This window comes from Phyllostomus discolor, chromosome 2 (genome assembly GCF_004126475.2).
Source record: "Phyllostomus discolor isolate MPI-MPIP mPhyDis1 chromosome 2, mPhyDis1.pri.v3, whole genome shotgun sequence".
NCBI classification, from domain to species: domain Eukaryota; kingdom Metazoa; phylum Chordata; class Mammalia; order Chiroptera; family Phyllostomidae; genus Phyllostomus; species Phyllostomus discolor.
Genome location: NC_040904.2, coordinates 13,873,855 through 13,896,933, shown reverse-complemented (window position 1 = coordinate 13,896,933; position 23,079 = coordinate 13,873,855). Strand labels below are relative to the sequence as shown.

General features: G+C 41.5%; 1 protein-coding gene across 1 annotated transcript in view; it reads left to right on the top strand.

Moving 5' to 3' along the window:
• The window catches only part of JAM2 (junctional adhesion molecule 2), a 54,746-nt gene that overhangs the window by 8,103 nt on the left and 23,564 nt on the right, over positions 1 to 23,079 (top strand). The window lies entirely within an intron of this gene.

The window sequence follows — 23,079 nt, the reverse complement described above, 5'->3', positions numbered from 1 at the left end:
CAGCGCACAGCTGGCCGCAGGCATGACGAGCAGGGAGAGTGTGAGGGGACAGAAGTCCCTCTCTGCCAGGCACAGGGACAGGGGAGGGCCGAAGGCAGCAACCGTGTGCTGGAGGACCCTGTGGGACACATTTACCATTTTGAATTTGTCTAAAGGCAGGGAGAAGCCATTAAATGCTTTTAAACCCCGAGTTTCCTTCAGATTTGCAGTTCAAAAAGAGAACACAGTGGGTGGAGGATGGGCAGGATGGGTGGGCGGGCAGTTGAAGTGGAGAGACTGGGTGTGTGTGACTGGAGTGGTCCAGCAATTCATATTTCCTTTCTATAGTTTATTGAAATACACACACACACACTTAAACGTATACCCACAGATACTTGTTATACAAGGGGAGATCCCCCTAATATCTGGAGTTATCTTCTGGAGGGCAGGCCTCTTACATAACAGGCTTCCCCTGCTAGGTGAGTGTTCTAGGAACCCATCTGTTCAGAGTACCAGCTGGTGTTGTTGTGAGAGGCTGTGTTCAGCTTCAGTAAAATTTTTTTTGAAGACTCTTTCAGCACATTTGCCCTTTTCATGATGGGTGATTTCCGAGTGCATCTGCCCACACCACGCTGAGTATTGAGTAGTTTTTGGACAAAAAAAAACAACAGGACCTGTGTGCCCCACCCTCCTTATTCAATCGCTCTTACCCTAGGTGACTATTTTTTTTGTTTTCCCAGATGAAAAAACCCCTCAAAGGGAAATGTTTTGCCTATATGTAAGAGGTGAAACAGAAAAACCACAGAAGCATCAAAGTCAATGAGTTCTAAAACTGTTTTGAGCAGTGGAAAATGTCTCGATATCTGTATTGCCTAGAGTGGAGAGTACTTTGAAGGTGACTGAAGTTTAAACATGTAAAAATAAATACACATTTTTTAAATAAATAAACTCGTGGGTTTTGGGGGGTCCCCCTCTTATATTTGAAATGTAGTTAGTTCAATTTAATCAATGATTTGAGGGAAATTGTTCTGGTTTTTGAGGAATCTTTTAATTGTGTCTGCTATGTTTCTGACTTCTTGTTCAGTTCTGAATATATAAACATGAAACTGTAGGTCTTTTGGTCACTTCATTCAATGTTATTCTCTTTCCCTCCCACTCCTGGGTTTGTCCGCCTTCAGTGTCAAGTGTTTCCCAGTGTTGGCGCACCCAGTGTTAGGCGGGTATATGATTTGTGTTGATGGAGAGAAGAGTGGTCATCTGTGTTACTAAGTGTGTGAATGTATGAGAGAGAGAGAGAGATACAGAGAGAGAGATACAGAGAGATGGACTGAGAAAGGGAGAGAGGAGAGAATGAGAGAATGAACTCCTGCTGACAGGACCACAAACCTCTACTTTCAGCATCTCCAGGCTTTAGGCCAGCGAGGTCAGAAATGTCCATTTGGAACTGTTCTTACATTGTATATACAGAGAACTACACTGGACCAAGTCCTGTGAACATTTCAAGAGCTACAGTGTGAGCACCAGCTGGTGTGGCTCAGTGGATTGATGGAGTGGGCCTGCGAACCAAAGGGTCACCAGTTCGATTCTCAGTCAGGGTACGTGCCTGGGTTTTGGGCCAGGTGCCCAGTAGGAGACACACAAGAGGCAACTACACATTGATGTTTTTCTCCTTCCCCTTCCCTCTCTAAAAATGAATAAATAAAATATATATATATTTTTTTAAAAAAGAGCTACAGTGTGAGCTCTCTACTGCCTTGGCCCAAGGAGTCTTGAGCGGGTGTCCTTGGAGTTGTGGTTCTTAACTTGCGTTTCTCTCCCTCTTTCTTCTGCCATTAGCATCAAGTTTTTATTGGTTTTGTTGGATTTTGTTTTGTTTGAGGTTTCAGAATTTCTCGCAGGGGCAGTCTGGGACGGATCTGCCTTCACATCTGGCAGGAGTGGGGAAGCGCACTGGGCCTCTTGCCTCTGTGGGAGGGGCTTCCAGCCCGCTCCCTCTCATTTGGTCTCGGTGTCACCTGCTGTTCTTAATTTTAGCTTTGCTCTCGCTGAAAAAACTTAGTTTATTATGGACATAGCCAAAGGCAAAAATAGATGATTGTTACACGCCTTTACTTACGTGTTTAAAAATAATACACGTCCATGGTGAATTCCAACCCATGTCTCCTTTCCAGCCCTCCGACTTCTCCACTCCTCACCGGTAACCACTCATACGTTTCTTGCATATAGTTCCCCCAAAATTGGGAGGAAAAAATATAGTTACAGTGTATATAGTATAGTTTTTTCTATAAGAAGAAAAGTTAAAATCTAAATTTACCGTGCTTACTGTTCTGCACCTTTCAGCATGACAAATCATATATACAGCATTCTTCGCCTCCCCCCAAATATTTATTTTTAATAGTAAACAGCAACCCAAGGCTAGATCTCACAAACAGGACTAATGGTAACATCTTGCTGAGGCTTTTAAAACCCTGGGCCAACGTGCAGTAGGGGCTGCTTTCTAGTTAAAACCACCAAAAGTAAGTGGTGAAACAAAATGACAGAACAAGACACAGGGAAATAGGCTCCCAAACCAGTGAGCAAATCTGCAGGGGGAGAAATTGCAACCCAGACCCGATGAACTGGGCCAACGAAGAGGGTGAGGACCAACACCTGGGGAGGACAGAGACCCAGCAGCAGTACGATTGACAGACAAGTGCAAGCTGGAGCTGTTTGGAAGGGAGACCAAGGAAGGCAGGGCCACAAATAAAAAGGGAACATGTTGAACTACTGGGAAAGTGCTAAATTTGAAAATGGAGAGTGGCGCTAATGTTCTAAAAAATGCTCTAGAAACACTTTGAAATAGAAAGGGATTCTAATCAGAAATAGGACTGACACAATGGCATAAACAATAACTGGAGTGTAAATAGATGCTAATTATTTCATCCAATATTCATGAATTAATCTTTTAGTCCAATCATTTAAACACACAGCAAGCCATATTTTAAAAAATGCCAAAAATTCTACATCAGCTGATTGGACCCATGGGATCACTGTCCGTTGGCTCCATATATTGAATGCTTTTGGTCCCAGAACCAGTCAGGTTCTTGAGTGCCCCGTGTGTGTGTGTGTATAAGGGAGTGAACATCTCTGCCATTTTACCTCCATGTGTTTCTCCTTTCCAACCTCATCTTTCTCTGCATTGTTGTCATTCTCCATGTGGCCAAATGCAGTTCCTCTGTGAAGGTCTAACTCCAATATCCCGTACCTCTTCTCAGAAGCCTTCCCAACTCACGCATCCTTCAAAGCCAAAATCTACTGCGTGCTGCACTCCCAGTGCTCCTGGCATGCTCCCGGTTCCCTTATGGCACTTTTAGGGAAAAGTGCCAGTCTGCACTGGGAGTTTGTTGGAGACGGAGGCAACACACCTTTGTGTCTCTAGCGCAGTGCCTGGCACATAGCGGTTCTTTACTGATCAGTTACGTAGATATAAGTAGTGGAGTGTCATGTTTGTTTATTTGTTTTTGGGCTTCATAAAATTACATAAATTTTTAGTAATAAAAATCTCAGGACACATACAAATTGAATAGTCTCTAGTGAATGAAGAGTTGAACTGGTTTTAGAATTCCCTCCCTCCTGATTAACCATGGCGTCCACAGAGTTACAGGGAATGTAGAGTGGTCTGCCTTTTAGAGTTCAGAGAAACTTTGATGATGGCTTGATATGTCCTTGAGTTAGTTAGTTAACATTGGTTAAACACTCAGATGAATCCAACAGTACCTCCTGACGAGTTACACAAGATGTGGCACAGAACGGATGTTGGAAAACTGTAGAGGAGCTCTCTGGAGCAGGGAGCTGCCGTCTTGCCTCACCTCTTCTGACACTCACTGATGTCACAGCAATCCGTGCCCACAACAGGCAGCAGTTTGTAAAGAGAAATAAGAAGACAAGGCTGGGAAAGGGGATCTTTTTTTTCACACCAAAGATGGTTCTCCTAGGCATTCTCATCCAGTCATCATAATATCTTCTTGTGGGGTAGTGCAACCTGCTCATGAGCCTGAGAGAATTTGCCTGGATGCAGGTGACTCATCACCTCACACTAAGGGTATCATCCCAAGAGTTGTAGACAAATGCCAAGAGTAGGGACCTCCCAAGAATCTCAGCTTTATTGGGCTACTCTTGGATGGCAAGAAAAGGTACATGTAAAAGAGTGTTGATTAAATTCCTAAAAATTGTTTCTCTGTGTTTGTTTAATGGAGACTGGTTTGATCAAGACTGGTCAGCTGTCTGGCTTTCGTAAACAACAGCAGGAAATACTTGCAGGCTTCCTATAGGGTGAGAGTGTGTCTGACATTGGACATACCAGCTTAAACCCACTTCAGAATTACCCACACTTTCTAAAATATTCATTTAACGTTCAGATCTGTGTCATTAATAACTTATTATCAAGTTTCAAATGAGTTTTTATATGATTTAATTTCCCATAGTTCCTTTGACCCCGGAGACGCCAGAGCTGTGAGGATCCCTAGAGAAGACTGGTTGTGGGGAAAGAGTGGAAGAAATGGGGGCCGTTCGCTGCCCTCGGAAGCAGCCTAGTGCCTCGCCAGCCCTTGTCCTTATGAGGGCGGGGATGTCTGCAGACGTGTGTTTCTAGTTATCAGAAAATAAAAAGGACAAATAATTTTGGAAATGCAGTACAAAAATGCCTCCTTTCTAGAGCAAAGTTATCTCACCAATGAGTGTGTTAGGTATAAATGTTTCTTTTTTTTAATTACTCTTTTTTTTTTAAGATTTTATTTTTATTTTTAGAGAGGGAAGGGAGGGAGGGAGAGAGAGAGAGAGAGGCATCAATGTGCGGTTGCTGGGGGTTATGGCCTGCAACCCAGGAATGTACCCTGGCTGGGAATCGAACCTGTGACACTTTGGTTCCCAGCCCACACTCAATCCACTGAGCTACACCAGCCAGGGCTGGTATAAATGTTTCTTTTCAGAGGACAATAGAGTCTCATCTTTTACCTGGAACCATCTCAACAGTTTTTCCCTTGCAGGGCGACACAGGTGTGTTCTCGCTGACTGGGATGGTGGGCAGAATCCCCTTAAATGGTTAATTTAGTAAACTGTATTTCTTTTTTAAAAAATTTTATTGACTGGTTTTTAGAGAGAGCGAGCAGAAGGGTGGAAGAGGGAGAGCGAGGGTCGGGGGAGAGAGAGAGAGAGAGAGAGAAAGACTGATTTGCTGTTCCATCTGTGTGCACACTCATTAGTTGATTCTTGTAAGTACCCTGACCGGGATCAGACCTGCAACCTTGGTGTATTGGGTCGATGCTCCAACCAACTGAGCTACCCAGCCAGGGCTAAACTATATTCCAAAGTATATTTATTTGACAGTGGAACTTCAGAGTCGACTTTTACAGGAATTACATTCCTTAACTCTCACGTTAACATCCCTTTGTGGTACCTTGAACTGTTTTTGTTACAGTTTCATAAATGAGAAACAGAAGTTTAGAATGTTTAGAGGGATACACAGAGGCTGGATCTGAAGAAGTTAGAACGGCTGACTCCAAATCTCAGTTTTCCTATATGGAAGACAAACATACTTGAAAAGTGTACGGAAAGGTAGGGCTGTGGAGGTTTTAGGGCACAGGAAGGCATTTTCTGGGGTTCACTTCAGCAGTGTGAAACAGCCCCAAGGAGAAGAGAGAGGGAGACTCTTATTTATCGGTTTAGCATCAGCACGCGGTGAAGATGACTTTTCTATCATAATAAGAAGATAATTTGAATGTTCTGTTTAGGTTGTGGACAATATTTTAATTCTCTTAATGAGTTATTAAAACACTTTTTGACGTTTAGTTTGTTTGAAGTGTGCTTATCTCTAAACATATATAAGTGCCTTCCACATTCCCAACTCAAATTGAATTTGAAGTAATATTAACCTGAAGGGTAAGCTGTAGTAAGCCTATAATAAATAATGCATGATCTGAAAATACTATTTAAGTAAATGGGAAAAATATCCAAATATGAGCACATCCAACTTTGTGAGGGATTTATTATCAAATTTAGTCACCTTAATGGCATCACAGATCATTTAAAAGGGACATAGAAGGAGTCCCCATCATTTTCTGGCCTTGTTTCTAAAAATTAACATTAAAAGAAGAACATTAATTTGTCTTAAGCAGAAATACAGATTGTTATATATCATGCACTTCTTAGATTTGGTATATGTATTATTTTTAAATCGCTTTGTGTTATCTGATAGTGGGACCCAAGGATGTTTTATCTTCTAGCTAATTGATTTGGTACCACTCTGTAATTTCTCTTGTCTTTTACTACTTCCCAACTTTAGTTTCCATGGGAACAGGATCCGTCAGAAAGTATTTGGGACTCATTCAGAATGTTGAGTCCGGGATTCCTAATTAGGCTTCTGGCACTTATCGCTGAGTTAATGTGAGTCTCTGTGTTACATCTCTGAAGATAGGGAAAACTGAATTACAAGTTCATGGTAGGTTTGCATTTCCAAAGATTTTTATTAAAGATTTAGATGGGAGAGCTTTAAAATCACATAAAAGTGCGATAGAACGTGCTTGAACAAAATGAAGCATCTTTAGGCACACTGTTCTTGACAGATAAGGAGACTTAAGAGACCCCAGTTATCACACAGTTAAACTCACTAACAGTCGTTAAGTGTTTCTTAGCTGGAAACGTTATCCTTTGAAACACAGCCTATTGTGAGTAGGAAGAATTACATTAGGCTTTGATTTACAGCAGTGAGTAATTAAGTCAGGAGAGGTAAGACAGAACATAACAAAATTGAAAAGCCTCCAAATGGCACAGAAGAGGCCTTGAATAAATCTTGTGTCCTCTCCGGTACTTCCTTTGTAGTTTTGTTGTGTTGATACAAGAAACGTCCAAACCTGTAGAGAATTTTTATGAGTTTATTTGAATCAAACTGACGACATCTGCGGTGAAGGAAAATCTCAATGGGTTGAGAAATGCTCCCTGAGAACGGCAATTGTGCAGCTAATTTTATACAATAAAATCGAATGAGGAGACCCGGTGGGGGGTGGGGGGGGTGGGGGAGGCATTACATGAAATCCATTGGTGGTAGATTAAAGGGATGGGATAAAGAAAAGTGAGGAGATCTTTGGGACTGGATAAAAAGTAAAAGGGAGAGACTTAACTTCTTTTACCTTCGTGGGTAAAAGAAAAATTAACATTTAAAGCACATGGAGATGGGTTTTGGACAAGGTAACAGTCAGCCCTGGCTGGTGTGGCTCAGGGGATTGAATGCCCACCTGTGAACCAAAGGGTCTCCAGTTGGATTCCCAGTGAGGGCACTTGCCTGGGTTTCGGGCCAGGTCCCCAGTAAGCGGCGCTTGAGAGGCAACGACACACTGATGTTTCCCTCTCTTCCTCATTCCCTTCCCTCTCTCTAAAAATAAATAAAATCTTAAAAAAAAAAAAGAGGATAACAGTAAGGCCTCCTGTGCTCTGGTGTGCTCTGGTGTGGTGGGAAATTGTGCCCTAAGCTATCTAGAAAAGGAGATTGTGCTGACCTTTCAAAGGTGTGTTGTCTTACACACAAAAAGATAATAAAGAGACTCACTTAAGGTGATGATTGACCTTTGGCAGGGAAGCTACAGGCATAGGACGTGACTTGCTTTTCATTAAGAATTTTTATATTCAGACCATCCTACGTGGTTACTTTTAGTTTCTGAATTTTCAGGGCCTCTCATACAGGCCTCCCCTGTGCTTGTCAGGTGTGGTATGGGCCCCTTTTTCTTCCATCGTTTTGAGAACAAGTAATGCCTATAATGTAGACCGTAGGTTTTACTCTTAAAAAATTAAGAACGAGTACCACCAGTGGACTATAGCATAGACCATAAGCTTTGCTTTTAAAAAAATTAAGGAATATCAATGTTACAACAGCTGTATAGGTGGAGAAAGCTCTCATTTTATAATTAAAACTTTTTTGTGTATCTGTTAGATGAGTATGTGTTTAAGTCATTAAATAGGGAACTCCCACCAGAATGTGAGTTAGTGCCCAGGGGGTGCTGTGGAGTTTGGGTGGACAGACTGTCACAGTGAGCGGTGGGCGCTGTGCGTTTGCGGGGCAGGGACCAGTGCTGATACCCTGTGCGCCAGGTGACATTGCAGAATAAAGAATCGCCCTGTGCCCCTCATCCTTCATCCTGCAAGACTTTCCCAGATCCCACGGCCTGTTCATGTAAGTGAAAACTGTAGAACTATCTCAGCCTGTAACTTACACTATTTTTTACCTATAAACACAATTCTGTCTCACACAGCCTTAATGTATAAATAACTATGCTAGTTTCTAGTCTAATGTGTACAGTAGTTCTGTTCATTTTTCTTGTGCTATTTGGAATGGCTTCTGTTTTTTTTCTCTTAAATCTCTTTAACATTATAAGAATAGACTAATATCTGACTTTGTTGTATCTTCTAATACTATGTAAGCATTTATAAGTTAAAATATATATTATTTTGCTACAAGTTATATTTCTTCATTTCTCTTTAATATTAAAGGAATGTCATACTTAGTTTTCCAAATTTTATATATAGCTATATACATACCCATACATACACATATGCATATACATATAAAAATATAAAGTGATCCATTATCTATTAAGTTTTGTTTTAGGATGGTGAAGGGGGCATCAAAATTTTATTACAAAAGGGGTTCCTGATAGTGTGGAGAACCAACCAATTAAAATAAAGGAATGCAAATTACATGTATTTCACCACCACACTAAGTTCTTTGGTTTGTAGCAGATGAAGACTGGAAATTTATTGTATATTCTTACTGTAGGGAACCAGCTTTCCCTTTTTGAAGTTTATTTTTAGCTGATATGAGAAAAAAAATAAGTGGTTTAATATTTAACAATGTTAAAATGATGACTACAGAATTGGAAGAACTGTGTGCATGTGCACACACATTTCACTAAAAATGATTGTCATTTTCCTCTTATGTGTAGTTAGGGTGAGGATAGTTTAGGGCAATGCAGTGTCAAAATTACTTTTAGATTTTTGTGCAAGAGGCCACAAACCTTTTAATATTATCAAAGAAGTGTTAAAGTATAACTAAAGCTTAATACTTTATTTTAATTCAAGTAGTATTATGTGTGGGTCCAGTATGCCAAGTATTAGGGTAGATTTAAAAATACATTGTTTATATTTTATTTAAAACATTTTATATTACACATAAATAGAGTTATACCACATATAAAATACAGTAAAAGAAGTTTTTGCATCCAATTTGAAGACAAAACATTTTGTTTTGTTCACAACAGACATTTAATTATCTCCTATTGTGTGTTTTTTAATTGAGTTTATTAGGGGTCCTAGTGTGTGTTAAGCATGATGTAGGCGCAAACGTGTCAGTTTCTAACATGTACCTGACAGTATCCAGTGGAAGAAACAGATATGTCAAAGGTAGTTTGTAATTTAAAGATTTTATTTATTTATTTTTAGAGAGAGGGGAAGGGAGGGAGAAAGAGAGGGAGAGAAACATCAATGTGTGCTTGCCTCTTGTGCACCCCCCACTGGGGACCTGGCCCACAACCCAGTGATGTGCCCTGACTGGGAATTGAGCTGGTGACCCTTTGGTTCGCAGGCCAGCACTCAGTCCACTGAGCTACACCAGCCAGGTCCATAGTTTGTAATTTAAATAAAGGCCTATAAAAAGAGCTGTGTCGGATGGAGGAAGGGCGGACTAGGTATGGAAGGGCAGAAGGGCTGGGGAAGACTTTACCCATCCCGACAATTGAGCGAGATATTAATTATACATGGAAGTTCACTCTTTGTCAGGGGAGTGCTGGAGGGAGGAGAGTCCAGGCAGAGGGAATGGAGCCTGCCAAGGACTATGAGTGCAAAGCACAAGGGGTGCCCGTCCATCATGGGTGACTTGAGCAGAGGCCCCGTGACAGGCAGCGATGGAGGGGGAGGCTGGAAGGACAGGAGCCACATGATGAAGCACAGCCCGAAGAGGCTGTAACTGTCCCAAACACTCCATAGCAAGGACCAAAAGGAAACGGAATTCAAACCCAGGGCTTCCCACTTCACGCAACCACTATAATAAAGAAGTTCAGGCTCATCATTTCCAAAAGGAAGAAAAAAATGTAACCCTAACTAGCCTTCCTCTATCCTTCCAGTCCATCCTAATACATAATTATTGTGGAATCACTTATGAAGCTAAATTTGCATCACCATACTGCATAAAAAGCACGAGGAGTTAGAGGAGAGGGATGAGGAATGAATACTTACAGAGAATCTGCTGTGTGCCAGGAACTCGGCTAAGCAATTATGTACTTTGTTTAATCTTAACAACCCATAGGAGGCTGGTTCATCTCATCTAAGTGAAAACTAACGTCTGGAAGGTTAACGCTGTGCCTTGCCTGTGGCTGTGTGACTAGTAATTCGTAGCACTGGGTTTTCAACTGAGCCAGGTCATCTCTGCTCTACATTTGTGACTTCCTGAAGACAAAGACTGATTCTGTTTTCATCTGTAGTAGACTTTCAGGCCACATTTATCATGGACTGCCCTTTCCTCGCCCATCTGTACTTTATTTTTTTTTCTTTAAAGATTTCATTTATTTATTTTTAGAGAGAAATGAAGGGAGGGAGAAAGAGAGGGAGAGAAACATCAATATGTGGTTGCCTCTCACGTAGCCCCCGCCAGGGACCCAGCCCACAACCCGTGCCCTGACTGGGAATCGAACCAGCTACCCCTTGGTTTGCAGCCCACGCTCAATCCACTGAGTTAAAACAGCCAGGTGCCCATCTTTACTTTAATGTTGCTTTTTTTGTTTGATTTCAGATAATATTTAGTCAAAAAACCAAGCTGTTGAAAATGGTGGTGTTGGTGGTACAGTACTATTTCATTCTTTATCCAGTGGGTAAGGAGCCAGTTCTGATACCGACTCGTCAGAAACTGAAGTGCCATGACTGACTCTACATGATTTAAATTACCTGGAGGATTCCGTCATACATTCAGTCATCCTCGTGTGATACAGGATGTCAAAACAGCCACTTTGCCTGAATTATGTTATGACGATTAGACTTTTGCCTGGCATATTTGGGCACAAACACCTTAGGCTATCTTTTTAATACTTGATCTGAATAAGTTGCAAAAATGGTATCTCTGGTAGCTCATACTCATTTTGACCATTTCATCGTGCAGCTCTGATTGGATGTATGAGCGCAGGTTTTCTTAGTTTAGCTGCTGTAACAAAAATACGCACAGCCCAGGTGGTTCAAAATCAAACATTCGTTTCTCACATTTCTGGAAGCTGAGAGTCTGAGATTGAAGCCCTGGCAGACTTTATGTCTGCTGAATCTGGTTTCCTGGTTTCAGACTCCAACTTCTCCTTGTATCCTCACATAGTTTAGAGGTGGAGAGAGCTCTCTGAAGTCTGTTTCATAGGGGCGCTAATCCCACCCTGGCTGGTGTGGCTCAGTGGATTGATTGCCAGCCTGTAAACTGAAAGGTTGCTGGTTCAATTCCCAGTCAGAGCATGTACCTGGGTTGCAGGTCAGGTTCCGAATTGGGGATGTGTGAGAGGCAACTGATTGATGTATCTATCACACACCAGTATTTCTATCCCTCTCTTTCTCCCTCTCTTCCCTTCTCTCTGAAAATAAATAAATAAAATGTAAAAAAAATATTAAGGGTACTCATCCCATTTGTGAGGGTTCCATTCTCCTGACCCACTCACTTCCCAAAGGCCCTGCCCCCTAAACCCATTCCATTGGGGGTTTGGATTTCAACATATGAATTGGGGTGGGGGACACAAGCATTCAGGCCAAACCTCAGATGTTCATTAAGTCATTTCTTTTACTGGTTTAGTTGACTGACCTTAAAAATCACACTTTGGTGTTGGCTCACAGTTGAATGAGGTAGGACCAGTTCTGAAGTAAAAGACTGAGTCAGAAAATTCTTTCCCAGAAGAAAAGGGAGATTCTAGTCCTTGGATTTAGAGCGCACAAGAAATTGGAGTAAGTAATTCCGAGCAATCTTCCCTGACAGTAGTAAAATACAACCATTAAACAATGCCAAACCGTTGTTTCTATGGTCTACCCTTCAAAATAAATGATATTTCTTCCTTTGGCTTCCTGAAGACTAATCAAAGGAAACATGAAGCAACAATAAATGGGAGGACTTTCTTTAGTTTTCTAATCTCTTCTGGAAGCATTTATGGTCATAGAAGTTAATTAATAAGCCATGTGCCAAATAGAAGGGCTAACGTTTTTGTGAAGCATCAAACGGGAGAGTTGCAAAATAAGATTCATACCATTCATATTTTGAGAACTGAGATTGAGACACAGCAGGGCCATGAGAGCAGGCAAGCAGTAAGTTGTTGGTCATACACAATTTTCAGTATTTTAAAGGTTGAACTCTCAGATAACGGACTATTGGGGACCACTTTCTTTATTGACAGTGATCAAATCTAGAAAGCTAACTAGACTCATTAATAAGGAGAGGTCCATACTCATGAGCAGAGATGGACTATGGGAACCCTCTCTAAGAAAAATTCAACAAAAAATTTCATTCTCTCAAATTTTGCAAAATGCGCTTACATTAGCTAGGCCCTTCCCACCTCACCACTGGGCCTTGGGAGGTGCCCGTGCTGTGAGATCCCCAAAGCTTACGCCTCATTAAATTCCTGGCTGGTCTGCCTCCCCTTGTGTGTCTATTCATTATATTTATAACATTTCTAATTCAGAAAAAGATTGAAAACATTAGCAGTGCTCTATCTTCATTCGAGCGATGCAAAGATAACTTCATTTGCAGATTATACATTTAACCAATTGGTGATATTAGAGAATCTTTTTGATACTTTTCATACTAATCTCTGTAAAACACAATTTGTATTCATAACTGCATGCTCATGCTTTCAAAAAGTAAAAACTTTTGCTGCGTTAAATTGTTGTGATTCCCAAAATTCACTTAGCAAGACCAGGAAATAAAAATCTGAAAGTATAAACAGAACTTAAAGCAGACATCCGTGTCCTGTGGGAGGAGCAGAAAGCACTTACTAGGTGGTGGAGTGCCGTCTTCTCACATTTGTTGCTTAAGTGGCTTTATAAATATCAGATGACTTTGGAGTAACTATCTTTCTCCTCCCCAGCCAGGCAGCCACCAAGTCATCTGTGAATCAGCTGTTAGAGGTCGTTTGGTGCAGGGATTCCCAGATTCCCGCACTTTGCTGATTCAGAACCGGAGATCAAGACCCCAGATTCAGAAACTTGGTCTTAGCTGTTTGCCCAGGGCTGATCAAAACTCTGGAGAGATCATTTAAAGTGCTTGCCCTCAAAAATTATTTATTTGACAAGTATATTAATATGGTAATTTCTGTTGAGAAATATAACTATCGAATACTTGTGTTGGTTCTGGATTTTTAGTCTTGAAAAACCATAATGAGGTTGAGGTCAGGAGTTAGTAATTAAAATGTTACATTAAAGGGCAATGAATGACCTTAAATTAAAATGGCACCGAAGTCTCAAAGCCTGATGCACCATCTTCACTATAACCATGGGCCCGAGACACAACCCACACCGCATGGGACAGTTAGTGAGGAGAGGCCCTCGGGTGTGTAATCTTTCTCTCCCATTTTAGTGCTCTTCACCAATACATCATGTGCAGATATTTATATCTGACATCTTTAGTAACAGTTTTTTATTTCACAGTAATTAAGTGTTAGGGCCATTGTTTCTTAGCACCTTAATCTTAGGAAGAACCAATTAGAACATAGATTGCCTTCCATTGAGTATGGGATTCTTATTGGCACCAATTTTGGATGATGACATTTCTTCGTTTTGTCTTGAGAGTCTACTGGATTTGAGTTGACTGTTATGTATTTAAAATCTATAGTTCATACTGCTGGTAAAAGAATGGTCTTTGGCTGAGATTGTCACTTGAAGACTATCAGTGAATGTTCTCAAAAAACTGAAATAGATTCTTTTATTTCCTACTGGGGACTGCCTGGTGAGAAGTTCAACCATTGACGGCCTTCCGATGCTATTGGCCACAGTTAAGCATTTGAAGACTTGCAGAAGGACATTTCTTTGAAAATTGTGAGAATTTATTATACTGTAAGAAATTAACTTACTCATCTCTATCTAATATCACACAAAATTTTAATTGTCCAGTTATTCGGGTAACAGAATACCCTGAAAATTTCCTTAATGCATGTAACTTATATGAAAACAACTTTATACTCAGTTCTGAAACACCAGTTATCTTTCTTAAATGATTAAAAGTCCAGAAAAGGAGAGGGGGCATAAAACTTCTCTGTAGTTATAATAAGCCTGCAAGGTTTATCCAGATCAGTTCATTCACCATAAACATTTGCCCACGAACACGTTCTCTGCTGAAGATGGCAGTGGGTTATATGCTCCCTGATGATACCGTTGCAACCCTAAGGCTTGAAAATAGACGTGCAGCCATTTGCAGAGTGTCTGGCAGTGTTGCGTTGGCTCTACTACTCTCTGACAAAGCCTGGCACTAATTTGAGAAGGGAGGGTGTGTTCTGCAGAGCCAGACTCACTAGATTTAGACACACATCTCGGCTTCCCTGCTTTCTAGCGCTGTGACCTTGAGCAAGCTACTTAACCTCTCTCCATCCTCCCATCTGTCAAATGAGGACGTTAACACAGTGGAGTCACATTGTACTTAGATGTTAGGTTCTTAAGGGAAAATTTATTCATAGTCAAATCACCCTTAAATTCTTTAGGCCATCATGAACTCACCAGGACGTCAGCCACGGGTAGTTCTAAAGTCACACACATCTTTTCTTTTTCCTTGCACTTCGATGTGGCTTCTCTTTCTCCGAAAACAGGGTCTCAATGTCTCATTAAGAGGAAGGGGAGACTTCCGGCAAGATGGAGGAATAGGTGGACGCACCGTACGTCCTCGTACAACCAAGATTAGAAAACCAATAATTTACAACAATAATTTACTATCAGAATAACACCCAGATCCGGCAGAGGATTTATCTGAATGGAAGTCGGGCAGCCAAGAAGTTGAAGTAGACGCGTTCATCCGGACTGGTAGGAGAAGACAAGCCAGGCGGGCGCGGGGCTGGCTCTGGTGGCCGGCGCGCGGAGGTCGGGGGAAGGTTTGGCGCGAAATCGGCGCAAAAGCCATCCGGGGGCGCAAGAAGGCAGCAGTGATCCCTGAGTACGCAAGCTGCGGCTGGCAGACCCAGAGGGGCAGCGATTGTGGACCAGGGCAGAACTCGCGGCCCGGAAGCCCAGACACGGGTCTGAGTCCAGGAGAACGGAACTACCGCCATTGTTTTCTCCCGCCCTGCTCCCGCTCCCGCCCCGCCCCGCCCCGCCCCGCCCCCACATATAACGTCACAATCTAGCGACCGGGGTGCCCAGCCCCGGTGAGCACCTAAGGCTCCGCCCCCCACCATAACAAGAGCCACCAGACCGGAAAAAAAAAGGAGAGACGGGAAAAAAAAAAATATATGTTTTCAACAGAGCAGATCAGTCCCCCAGGACTCATCCTTTTGGGCAACCAAGAATTAGCCAATCTATCAGATGCGCAGTTCAAAACACCGGTGATCAGAAAGCTCACGGAACTGGTTGATTTTGGACGCAATTTAGATGAAAGAATGCAGATTACCATAAAACAGATGCAGGAAGACACGCGGAGGAGAGCCAATAATGAAAGGAAGGAATATGAGTCTCAAAACAATACAGTGGACCAGAAGGAAGATAGAATCAACCAAGCAGGAAAGCATGATGAAATAAGAATTCAAAAAATTGAGGAAAAGATTAAGAGCATCCAAGACACCTTTAAACGTTCCAATATCCGAATTATAGGGGTACCAGAACCAGAAGGGGAAAAGCAACAGATTGAGCATGTATTTGAACAAATAATAAAGGAGAACTTCCCCAATCTGGCAAAGGGAACAGTCTTCCAAGAAATCCAAGAAGCTCAGAGAGCCCCAAAGAAGTTGGACCCAAGAAGAAACACACCAAGGCACATCATAATTACATTAGCCAAGGTAAAAATGAAGGAGAGAATCCTAGAAGCAGCAAGAGGTAAGGGGACAGTAACCTACAAAGGAGTTCCCATCAGACTGTCAGCTGATTTCTCCAAAGAGACCTTACAGGCAAGAAGGGGCTGGAAAGAAATATTCCAAGTCATGAAAGACAAGGACCTACATCCCAGATTGCTCTATCCAGCAAAGCTCTCATTTAGAATGGAAGGGCAGATAAAGTGCTTCTCAGATAAGGTCAAGTTAAAGGAGTTCATCATCACCAAGCCCTTATTTTATGAAATGCTAAAGGGACTTATCTAAGAAAAGAAGATAAAGAAAAGACATGTATAGTAAAAGGACAGCAAACTCACAAATATTAACAACCACACCTAAAGCAAAACCAAAAGAAACTAAGTAAACAATTAGAACAGGAACAGAACCACAGAAATGGAGGGCACATGGAGGGTTAGCAGCAGGGGGTTGGGAGGAGGAGAGAGGGGGAAAAGGTATAGAGAATAAGTAGCATAGAATGTAGGTTGAAAATAGATAGGGGGAGGGCAAGAATACTACGGGAAATGTAGAAACTAAAGAACTCATAAGTATGACACATGGACATGAACTAAAGGGGGAAATGTGGGTGGGAGGGGGGTACAGGGGTACAGGGTGGAGGGGAGAGAAGGGGGGAAATGGGACAACTGTAATAGCATAATCAATAAAATATATTTAAAAAAAAGAAGAAAATAAAAGAAATCATATCAAACAGCAAAAAAAAAAAAAAAAAAGAGGAAGGGCCAGAATGTCCAGTTTGAGAGACCAGAAGGACATGTGTTGTCTGTATGTCTGTCTTCCTCTCCTCCTCTTCCTCCCCTCTCTCTAGACCTACTATAGTTAAATGATAGTGTGATAGATGAGTGTATTATCTAACTCCTGGTTCCTACTTCATTGGATTACTTTCTACTCATATAAATATTTGTCCATAATAAGCACCGGGTGGTATTACTTTGTTACTGCTAGCCCTGTGCATCTTTTTACAGTGGTTAGTATAACTGGATATCGGTGATTATCAAAACCACATGGCTATCAATTTTTATTTTTGAAAATTTATGACCTAATTTATAACCAGTTTTCATAACTTGTTTGTGCACATGGCAGTCTCTGTAAGATATTTTAAAACCAAACAAAAAACCTCTATAACATGTCAATTTTTCCTAAGTATGTTTTAAGTTAAAAGTGTTAACACAATTATAGTAACTTTAGAAATTGTGGCAGTGTGAGTATTTATTTTTAGTCAAACCAGATTATTTTCGATAAGGGATAGACAATAGCAGAACTTTCATTCTTCCAGGTGGGGAGGTGCAGAAACAAAGGTTTTGTTGGACTTGACTGGGAGTGTTAGTTTGGAGATAATCATCTCGTAACTTCATTTTATGAACCTCTGCCAACGGTTCTGGCACACTTCCAAAACATTAAAGATGTTTTCTAGCTAATTTTAAGACAATTGTTGACCTCAGTCAGCAGACGTACAGGACAATTTTATTTGTTTTCCTATAACTTGTTCTGGAAAATTGGAGGAAAAAAAATCAGTTTAAGAAAGCAGCCAACAGAGACAATTCCTAACATCTGTTAGCGAAATGTTTATACAAAGTCCAACATTTTGTTTTCATGAGAAGAGTTACTGAGTGCAAGTTTTAAAAAATTAAAACTGAATTCCAAGACTAGGAAGGCTTCTGAACCAAGGTAGAAATCTCACAATAAATAAGTATTTTTAAAAAAGATTTAGAGCTTCTTCTTGAATAAGTTCAACATAAGTAACCACACATTTTAACTATTTTTACTTAATTAGAAGCAAACCTTGAAGTGAATAGAATTAGAGGAAGAAAGGCACCTAGGAGAAGATACTTATTAAAATCACAGAAATAAGTGTTTAGCCACCAAGAAATATGACCTATTTATTAATTCATTAAAACTAATCCTCATTTAAAAATTTTTTTGTTGCCTTTATAGTTTGGCCAATTCAACCAATTCTCACTCTTTTTAGTGTCTGGGACACATTGTTTTCTGTTCAAATATATACACAATAAAAATTATGAGGGACTTAATAAAATATGAAGTTAAAAGCTGTTATTTTCCGTAGAACTTTTAAAGTGATTTTTGGAAACTTAAGAAATTTTTCTCAGAGGAAGTTTAAGCAAGGAGAAAAACTGAAAAGGATGGCAGTGACTTAACCTCGTTCTAATCTGCCAGCCTCAGACTCTGGAGAGAAGGCCCCAGCCTCCCAGAGAAAATAAACACTCTCGGTGGACACCGCGGCGTTTGCAAGTTCAAAGACATGATGATGTGGAGGGAACAAAGATGATCTTTTCCTATTTTGCTCAGACTTTGGTTTCTAGGGAATATGAGTTTTCACTGTTTTGTCTAAAAAGTACTAAAATAGTTTTAAAATGACAAGAAAGACCAGTCCTAATTGGAATTTCTTTGAGAGCATTCATTTACATGTTGCCAAGGGAGAAAAGACACTTTTTCAAAGTGTGCTTTGAAAGTTTCACAGAGTGATGGTTTGGAATCAGAATCACTGGCAAAAAAAAAAAAAAATCTTATCATTTAAATGTAGGTATAATGCAGCAAGGACACACGAGGCCCTGTCTTTTCTCCAGCTCGCTTAAGAGGAATCGGATTTGGCCAGCTTTGTCTCTTCCCTCGCTCTGCTCTCTGAAGCTCTGGACCCTCCCTCTGGCCGCTGCAAAACAAAAGTGGGGAAGGAGAGAGCAGCTTGAATAGAAAGGCACAAAGGGGTGGGTGTGGAACACAGAGGAACACAGGGCATGTTCCGGTATGTGACAGAAGTGTATGGAAAGCAAGGAAAGGATATTTAAAAAGGTTGCTTAGACCTCCCCTTCATGGTTTTGAAAATCATAAGCAAAACAGTTATTTTGAAATTATTCTTTGGTGGCTCTGACACCCCTCTAAAACTGAACCACATGGGTCACTTGTACAAGTGTATTTACAGCTGCCAGTAAAAGCTGTCAGTCCAGTCGTACGCTCTTTGTGTAGACACTAGGTTTGCCAATTTCCCTAATAAAGATGTTTACAAATTAGAAATATAGAGCCTGAATAGTTGACTGATGTTTGACAGGGGAATTTTGAGGCCTATGGATTTTTGAGGGGTTTTTTTTTCATAGTTAGATTTGTTTCCCAGGCTGCTAAGGGAGAGAAAAGAGAAGAAAATATTCAGAATAGTGTGTATGCTTTAGAGGTGATAAAGTCTAGCACAGTGAAAGACTAATTTACATGTTAATGGCCATATAGATAATAAATCCACAAAAGAATGCAATGTTGTTTGAAACATATTTCTTTCCTTCCCAAAAGTGTAATAGATTATTTCATGGTTAAAGAGTTATGATAGGAGCCCTGGTGGGTGTGGCTCCGTGGATTGAGCACTGGCCTGCAAACTGAAAGGTTGGTCACCAGTTGGATTCCCAGCTAGGGCACGTGCCTTGGGTTGCAGGCGGGGTCCCAGGTTGGGGGTGTGTGAGAGGCAACTGACTGACAGGTCTCTCATACACTGATGTTTCTCTCCCTCTCTTTCTCTCTTCCTTCCCCTCTCTCTCTAAAAGTAAATAAAATCTTTTTTTTTAAAAAGTTCTGATAGGATTTCTCATAGGAACTTTCAAAATCCTTGAATTCATGGTTCTTTGCCCTCCTTTGATCTACTTGTTTATTTCTGTGTCTGGTTCTTCCAACTGTTGGTGGCGGCCAAAACAACAACACCAAGTATTAGACCAGTAGAGTCAGACCGCACCTTGGTTCCGCAACCTCAGTGCTTGAATTCAGAGCCAAGACTCAAACTATAAGAGAAAGTTTACTTAGAAAGTCGCAGAGGTAGAAGTGAACAGTAAAAGAAATGCATTCAGGAAACAAATTCTAGAGGCAAAAGAAGGGCCCTTGGAGCTTAGGAGAAAAATGGTAAAGGTAGCGCCCTGTTGGGAACAAGAAGGGGAGGGGAAAGGTGTGGGCTCCCAGGAGGGAAGGCCCACTGGGTCCTTGGTCTTCACAGTATTTATCTGGAGGTTTCAGGGGAGGATTCCAATAAAAGATTCATCAGCTTTTCAGGTGTCTCCTCAAGGTCAAGGTCTCCACTGACTGGTCAGTACCCGGGCAGGGGGTCAGTAGTCAGTGCAGCTGGTCCTGATGTCAACCATGGATGGCATCATTTGTCTGGTCTTGCTGCTTTTCTGGGCCTGGAGCTGCAATGCAGCGGAGGCTTAGATGTAATTTGTAGGGGTTAATGCTTAAGGGAGAGGTCATGCAAGGGCATGCGAGTGAAATGAGGCACTCTTCTGGCCTCCAAGGAGTCTACCATATGGCTAGCAAGACCCCACGGGAGGAAATGTCAGGGCAGGGTTACAACTGCATGACCAAAAATATGCTAGGGGAGGAAAGGTCACCCTGGGGATGAGGTCCTTGTTTTCCCGGTTTTGCCTGCTGCTAGCCTTTGCCAGTCTTCCGCCCTGGTGACCTTTGGTACCTGGCCTATTGTTCTTGTTCTGCTTGTGTCTGCCTAACTGCCTACCACAAAACCCGACTAGTTGTAAACCTAGAGCCATGGTTTTCAGTCAGGTATGCCTCTGTATCTTTAGGGGACATTTGGCCATGTCTAGAAACATTTTTGGTTGTTAGGAGTTGGGTTGGTGTGGGGGGCGTGGATGTTACCAGCATCTGGTGGGAAGAAGCCAGGAATCGTGCGAAACATCAATGCACAGGATCCACAACAAAGAATGATCCAGCCCCAGCTGTCAACGGTGCCAAGATTGAGAAGCCCTGGTCTAGCGCCTCCCCTCTGAGACTGCCGTATTGTCCTGCTTCCCCAGTCACAGCGTCATAGCCTCCCCCTTCCTGTTGTGCCTTGGAGGTAGTCCTTCGCCCTCATTCTCACCACCAATTCCCAACATATCCCATCTCCATTAGACTTGTGGGACTTTCTGCCTGACATCGTTGTTAATTATGAAATCCTTCCTCAAAGTTCAGCTTTGGGGGGCATGATGTGGGGGGCATGATGTGGGGCCCAGTGATGTGGGCTTTGGAAATCCCAACTGAACCATTTACTACTTATATAGCCACAGTCAAGTTTCTTACCCTGTCTGTGCCTCTGTTTCCCCACCTGAGGAAAAATATGAATAAACATGGTACCCTCCTACCATGTTTATTGAGAATTGTTGTGAGAGTTAAATTGCTACAGAGAATTGTTGTGAGAGTTAAATGTTAACGTTTGTAGAGCACCGTGAATGTTGCCTAACATCGAAGTCAAGTGTTATCTACCGTTCTTTCTCAAGAGCCCATTAAGATCCAGGTTCTCCAGCTCACTTCCTTCTCTTTACCGCAAGGCTTGGGAGAAGGTATGATTTTTTTTTTTAATGTTTGCATGTGCTATGAGTTGTTTCCATTTCCCTTATGACCAAGGTTTCTAAATGTGGAAGGGAAGAAGTACCCTGTTTCTCTCTGGATTTAGCTGCCTATATCCTCTCCTAAGGCAAAGAGCACTGGGCTGCCTTCCCAGTAATGTGGACAGTGGGGGAAGGCAAATATTCCAAAACATTGTCCTGGATGACATACAGTCCTCAGTCTACAGATGGAAACTGGCGAGTGAATGGATGGGATGATGTTATATCATGGGCGACACCTGAGTTTCTGGCATGAGTGACCATGTGGATTGTGGCGCCCTTCACCATGATGGGATTTGTAGAAAGAAAACAAAGTTTGGGGGTAAACATATGAGTTTATTTTTGCCTATGAGTTTGTGATTCTTGTTGGAAATGGAAATACAGATATCCTGTAGAAAGAGTTCATGGATTTAATCTTAAGAAATTAGAGCTGGAGATACAGATTTAGGACTTTGGAGCAAAGAAATGGTGGTTGACTCAATGAGCATAAGAGATTTTATAGAAAGTTAGTTGAGTTAGAAAAGCAGTTGATGGATGGATAGATGGATGGATGGGAAGACCAAGGAGGAAGAACGCACAAGGGCTCGACAGTAATAAGACTAGGAGGGAGTCATATCACACAACCCAAGGAAGTCAACAGAGGCTGGTGTCACAGAGAGAACAAGTCCGATAAAACACGGCAAACTGTCCTTGGAATGTGGCAGCAGAGAGGTCATTTTTCCCCCGGTGAAAACAGGGTCTGTATATCTTATGAAGACAGAAGACAGATGATGACATGAACAGAGTAAATTACAGAAATATATTCAAGAAATAACCTTTATTTTTATTTTATTTATTTAAAAAAATTTTTAATTATTTATTTATTTATGTTTAGAGAGGGAAAGGAGGGAGAGAGAGAGAGAGAGAGAGAAACATCAATGTGTGGTTGCTGGGGGCCATGGCCTGCAACCCAAGCATGTGCCCTGACTGGGAATCGAACCTGCAATGCTTTGGTTTGCAGCCCGCACTCAATCCAGTGAGCTACACTAGCCAGGGCTATTTATTTATTTTTAGAGAGAGGGGAAGGGAGGGAGAAAGAGAGGAAGAGAAACATTGATGTGAGAGAGAATCATTGATTGGTTGCCTCTTGTGCACACCCTGCAGGGACTGAACCTGCAACCCAGGCAGGTGCCCTGACTGGGAATTGAACCACATTTGCCTTGCAGAACAACGCCCAACCACCTGAACCACACTGGCCAGGGCAAGAAATAGCCTTTTTTAGATTTTTGCACTCAGTCTAATTTGGTCTTAGCTTATTTCATACATGATTTTAGAGATAAATAATAAAGGACAGCAGTTGGATTGTTTTACCTAAATTGTTTACTTAAGATAAGTAATAACAATGCTTTGTGTTCTGATTTTGAAGTAATTAATTAATTCAATTCAATATCGTATACTTATAACACCTTCCCCAAAGGAATGGAAGGGAAGGAATGGAAAGGAAGGAATTGTTTGCCTTTAGGAACCCTTCATTAGTGTTGGCGTGATCGGACCCCATTCACTGGATTCCTCTCATTAGTATACAATCCCGAGTGGTGTTATTTATTCATTTAGCAAATATTTATTGTGTCTTGCTTATGCCAGGCACTGTTCTAGGTGTTCAATCTATATTGGAGAATACAACGGGTAAAAATCTT